Genomic DNA, 6,251 nt, shown 5'->3' with positions numbered 1-6,251 from the left:
GACGGAGCGCAGGGACAGGCTGCCCCCCTCCAGGGGTTGTGTGCGCACTGGTTTTGCTTGTTTTTCTATTGTTAATGAATATGTTGGTTAGTTCTTTGGGGGTTTTCGTTTCAAACTAGTGTTTTGCCATTGAAGGTGTTTCCCTGATACAGGCTTCCCTTGGCACCGCCAGTCCGGGGAGGAGGGGATGGTAGAGAGGGAAGACCACAGTCCTGAGAAAACAGTGCCCAGGAGGGTGGTGATGGTGGAGGCGTCGCCTGACACCAACTCAATAATAAAATTTGGAAAGTGTGGCCTGTTTCTTCTAGGTATTTCTGTGACACTTCATTAAAAACACACACACAAAAAAACATTTATTGAAGGTTTCTATACTGATGTAGAGAGAATGCTATAATGTGCCTACCAGCTAGGTATACTTAGTAATAACTCAAGGTCAGTCTTACCTATATTGCTGCCCACTTCCTCTCTCACCCACCACCTCCATTATTTTGATGCAAACCCCCAAAAATAAAATAATTTCAATCTGTAAACAAGCCATCCTATATAATAAAGAGGTAATATGCAAATTAATCCTTACACTGTCACAAGATGGCTGCGCCCACAGCAGAGGCGGGGTTCCCATAATGAGCAATCAGGGACCTGAGGCTGCAAGGCACCAGACCAGGTCTGGGGACCTGAGGCTGTGCTCCCCGCCTGGTGGGGCTTGATGGGGGACTTCAGGCTGCGCCCCTGGCCTAGCAGGGCTTGATTGGGGACCCAAGGCTGCGCCCCTCCCCACCACCCAGCAGGGCTTGAGAGGGGTGGGGTCGGCTGGGTGTGGATCTCACCTAATGGGGGTGGGGCCGGCCAGGTCTGGATCTTGCACGATTTCAAGGTGCACGGAGGTGGGCAGGGACTTGACTCTGGGTCCCACAGAGTGCCCCAGACTCTGACAGGAGGAAGATTTTCATATACATTTTATTAATTTTCTTTCATCTCTGACACTTCTATTATAGAGAAAGGGCAAATAGCAATATTAAAATATTTCCTCTAATTAATTCCCTTTTAATGTGCACGAATTTTGTGCACCGGGCCCCTAGTTCATTTATAATATTCAACTTTAGCTCACAGTAGTCCTACAATGTAGGGAATATTCTCATTTTACAAATGGATAACCTGGGACCCTCAGGCAAATGGATTTACTCAGTAATAATATAATTTTCAAAGCCTGTTCAACAAAATAATGTGATGCACTAGGTTGGTAGGAATAATTATCCTATACATGAAAAAAAACCCAGAAAGCTCATTTATACCTGCCCAGGTTACATAGCTAATAAGTGACAGAATCAGCCCTTGGACCTAGCTTTTTGAATTCCTGGCTCCTTCCTTTCCCACTTTGTCACACAACTTCTCACAAACTCAAAAAACACTCCCCGGTGATGGATCTGCAATTTGCTGTCACTGCATCCCATTCTGTAGGGGACCCTTGTCTGTGCTTGGCTGCCCAGCATCTGCAGAACATCTCTTCTGTGTCTGGGGAAGTCGCCTCTGTATGGCAAGATCTTTTCCCCATAGAACTACTCTGTTATCGGCCAATCAGACACAAACACCTAGGACTTTAAATGGAGAGCTAGTGGTGCCACGAAGCAGGACAATGGAGATCTCATTGTTGGCAGAGGAAGCACCGGTAGCAGCCATTCTCTGAGACATCAGTTGTAGGGCCCAGCCCCCGGTGCCGGTGGCAGCGGTGGGTGACTGCAGTGATACCCTCCCGGGTTCTGAATGTTTAGCTCCCTTTGTTCCTCTCTGCCCACTGAGCCCAGTTCCCTACCTTCCCCAGAGATTCTATGAGTTGTCTAATATCTTAATGACAGATTTCATTTCTTTGAAAAATCAGTTTTGGCTGCTAGCCCTAGAGACTGTGCTGACACGCTCCCCAAGTTTCCAGCTCCATGAGTTTGATGTCTTTTTTTAAAAATGTTTTGTTGTTTTGTTTTTTAGAGACAGAGGAAGGGAGAGGGATAGAGAAATAGAATCATTGATGAGAGACTGGGAATGGAACCAGTGACCTCTTGGTTCATGGGCTGATGCTCAACCACTGAGCCACACAGGGTGGGCCGCTTGATGTGTTTCTAACAGCCAGAGCAAGTAATGTCAACAAATCAGTTAGGGCGTGGGGACCTACGGGCTTGTTCACGGTGGCTTGCACTTGTGCACGCCTGTCATTACAGGTGTATAGAGAAGAGGCGAGCTTGGCAGCTGATGTCTCCACTGTCGGGGTGTGTTCTGAAGGCAGTGCTTTCCCTAACCTTCCTCTCTGCTTCCCTGGCCAAGTTCATCTGCTGCCCTGTAGATGCCACTGTTGCTCTTCTGCCTGCAGGACCCAGCATCTAACAGCCTCGAAGGAAGGGGCTTTGACTTTATACTCTCCGGTCTCCTTTCTAAGTTAGAGGCAGTAGCCCTGTCCTCTGCCTTCTGCCTTCTCGCCCTGTCAGAGCCAGGATTGGGCAGAGAGCTCAGCTTCAGCGGCCGGACTCGGTGCTGTGCTAGGGACAGACGGGCAGAGATGAGAACTAAAGTCTTTTTTTTCCCTCTTAGAGATATATACGTAAAGCTCCCCCCCCCCTCCTATTTTATTGCCATCGATTGTTTTGCTTTAAGGATGAGTGTGTGTGTGTGTATTGTGCAGTGACTCTTAATATCAAGTTTTCTTCTTTTCACCTTAAATCTTTAAGGGCAGAATTGTAAACATTCAATGTGTGAATTCAAGAGATTATATTTAGATCCTCCTGGGCCCCTGAAATCCAACCTAGTCATTCCACCAATTATAACAGCTGTAATTTTGGGCTCCATCTAGGCACTTTGCATATATCATCTTTAATTCTCACAATAATCCTGCAGCCGAGGTGGTCTTACACTCACTTGATGGGTAAAACAGGTTCAGGAGGACCAAGGAACCTGTCTGAGATTATGCAGGTAGTCACGGCTGAGTTTGTCCTCAGGCCTTGGTCATTCTGACTCTAAAGTCCTTGATCTTTCTGCCTTGTCACCTTCTTAGCTTCAAAGAAAACTGTAGGACATCAAGAGACCATCGGATGAGCCAAACAATTCTGAGCAACATTGAGATGGTTCCCATACTTCTTCCTACCCTTTGCCTGAAGGTGGGTCTCTGCTGACCAGCTGGCATGGCTCAGTAGTTGAGCATCGACCTATGAACCAGGAGGTTATGGTTCGATTCCTGGTCAGAACACATGCCCGAGTTGTGGGCTCCATCCCCAGTAGGGGACATGCAGGAGGCAGCTGATCAGTGATTGTCATCATTGATGTTTCTATCTTTCCCTCTCTGAAATAAATAAAAATATATATAAAAATAAAGGTCTGGCAGTTTGGGGACTCAAGCTGGGGTGGCTCTCCAGGGGCTTGGGGGCAGAGGGCACATGGGGTGGCCATGCCTGGTAGGCGAGTGTATGCATATTGGAGGGCTGTCTTTCAAACGGGACATATTCTGACATTCTTACTATTTTTTTTCTGGGCCCATTGGAACTCTTCTCTCATTCTGAACGTTGAGGGGCTGGGCTTCTCCTTACTTTTTAATAGAAATAGAAAACCCACACCAGCATGATGCCTGAAATTAGAAGGGTTTTTCACAGATTTTTTTTTTTTTCAGACACCACCTGCTCTCTTTCCTTTATGCGAAATGCAGTCTAGCCTCTGGGAAAGGGCCCCCCAGACCTTGGTTCCCAAACTCAGTGATTCCACAAATATTTGCAAAGTGAGGGGATGGTGTCGTGCGTACAGGAAAGGCCAAGGGGTCTTTGGCCAGCAGTTGCCTAACCGCTGGAATACTGACCGCAGGAGGACAGTTCCCAGTCCCACCACACTCGTGGCAATGCCTGGTTTCCGACCAGGCGGCTGCGCTCACGGCACCTCCTGTTCACGCTGCACCGTGACCCTGCTGAATCCTATCCCTGCGCCCCGACGATGCGGAGGGAGGCCTGTGTCTCATAGTGTGAGGATGGAATGAGGGCGGGGCATCGCTAACACGGGGAAAGGCAGAATGACCCAGGGGCAGGAAGGGAGGACATGGAACTCTCCTGAGCTGGAGAAATGGCAAGGGAGAAAGCAGAAAGGAAGGAAAAAAGACAAGAAGAGGAATCAGACAGCAAGTGAACAGAGAGTGAAGAAAAGGAAGGGAGATTCGATCTGGCAAAGGGCAGGCTATGTCCCTAAAGGAGTGGACAGAGGGGCTGGACAGAAGGTTGAATTCCACATTGCTGCCCGGTGGGATTCAGACATTTGGTGTTTGCTCTTGGCCGAGATGCCGATGGGATAGAGAGGCTAACGCAGTCGTCTTGACAGCTTATCTTTATGGCAGTGTTTATCAGCCTGTGTCCACTGGAGGTGACATTTGCAGAAAAAGGTGGTGGCTATTTGACTGACCTGTTTGCAGAGACCCTGAGCCTCTGCCTTCAAGAAATAGCCAGGCCGGCGTCACAGCTGATGGAGGGGACCGGGGCATCAGTCAACACCTTGGCTGACAGAGGCGATCACGAAGCTCACACTCCAAACTTCATGTCCTTGACTGGCGTGTGACTAAGTCCTTAATATGTTAACCAGTCCTGTGTTGGATGCTCAGGAGGATACATTCGATTGAAAGCCAATGGTTCTGGCCCAGCCAGTGTAGCTCAACGGTTGAGCATCCACCCAGGAGCCAAAAGGCTGCCAGTTCAGTTCCAGGTCAGGGCACATGCCCGGGTTGCGGGCTCGATCCCCTGTGGGGCGTGCAGGAGAGGCAACTGATGGGTGATGTTTCTCTCTCATCCATGTTTCTATCTCCTCATTGATGTTTCTTTCTCCCCCTTCCTCTCTCTCTAAAATCAATAAAAACATTAAAAAAAAAAGAAGAAGTGCCATGTAGCAAAGGTGTGGGTTCTTGGCAAGAGAATTGAAATGAGAGGATGCATGTATAACGTGCTTCCAGCAGCTTGGTACACCCTGAGCACTCAGACAGTGTGCTGATTCTCTTTTTGGATTTTAGCAGTTGAGTTTGTGGTTAAGACTCCATTTTAAGCAGTTGGACATTTCTGTTATGTTTTGATTTTGAGTGGAAGGAAAATGAGAAGATGATTTTAAAAAATAGCTGTTTTCTTCGACCTAATTTTAAAACCTTGACATTTTTCTCTGACCGGTTTTGCTGTCAGCCAGACCTGGCAGGTCTCTGTGGCATTTTCAGAGCACCTGTTTCGTCGTCTGCTTTACAGTGACTTAGCCGTGCTATTTGATCAAGGTTACAAAAGCGGGAAGAAATCAGACAGGGCCGTTAAAAATTGGGCTGCGACCCTAGCCGGTTTGGTCATGGTTGAGTGTTGACCTATGAACCAGAAGGTCACGGTTTGATTCCAGGTCAGGGCATGTGCAGGTTCAGTCCCCAGTAGGGGGTGTGCAGGAGACAGCCGATCAATGACTCTCATCCTTGATGTTTCTATCTCTCTCTCCCTGTCCCTTCTCTGAACTCAATACAAAAATATTTTTAATAAAGAGATAAATTTTAAAAAATCGGTCTGTGGGCAAAATGGAGCTCACCAGTGGTTGTCAGTTCTTAAGCTTATTATTATTATTATTATTGCTACCAGACCAGTGATTGCTAAGACATCTAGAAGACATTTCGTAGGGCTTAGATTTTTAAAACAAATTGTAAAATTCTTAAGTTTCCAGGCCAGTGTTTTAGGAAACCTGGAAGGGGTGGGCTATGTCACCTCAGACTCTCCCATTTTCCTGAACATGAGGGGTCTTTTCACAGGTGAGTTCACGGAGCGGGCCTACGGAGCGGGCCGAAGTCTGAGTCCCTCCCGTTGAGTGTAGGGTTTCATGCGAAGGTGGTTTATAAAACAAGGAAAAAGCTGCTGAAAAGAAACGTTTGCTTTTTGCTTCCAAGTACATACAGTCAGAACAGCACAGGTACAATGGCTGACAGAGAAGCAAACAGACTCAAAGTCAGTTGCAGCTTATTTGAAAGCAAAAGCAGTTTTAGCGATTGTTTCCTAAGCGCGGGACGGGCGGGAATGCCGTGTTAACAAGTACCGTGAGAATGACAGGAACATCGAGTTATGTGCGCACCTATTCCTGACATATTAAAGCCATCCATCACGTCACGTAATTGACACTGTTTTTGCAGCTGGGGCTGCTGACGGCTTTTACTGGGTGTCCCAGGCGTCCTGGTGTGTCCATGGGGGGTGGGAGGAGAAAGACGACTCCGCCAAGCCTTCAGAGGC

The sequence above is a fragment of the Myotis davidii genome, unplaced genomic scaffold (genome assembly GCF_000327345.1).
Source record: "Myotis davidii unplaced genomic scaffold, ASM32734v1 scaffold172, whole genome shotgun sequence".
In the NCBI taxonomy this organism is placed as follows: Eukaryota; Metazoa; Chordata; class Mammalia; order Chiroptera; family Vespertilionidae; genus Myotis; species Myotis davidii.
Note: the sequence above shows the minus strand (reverse complement) of the source record.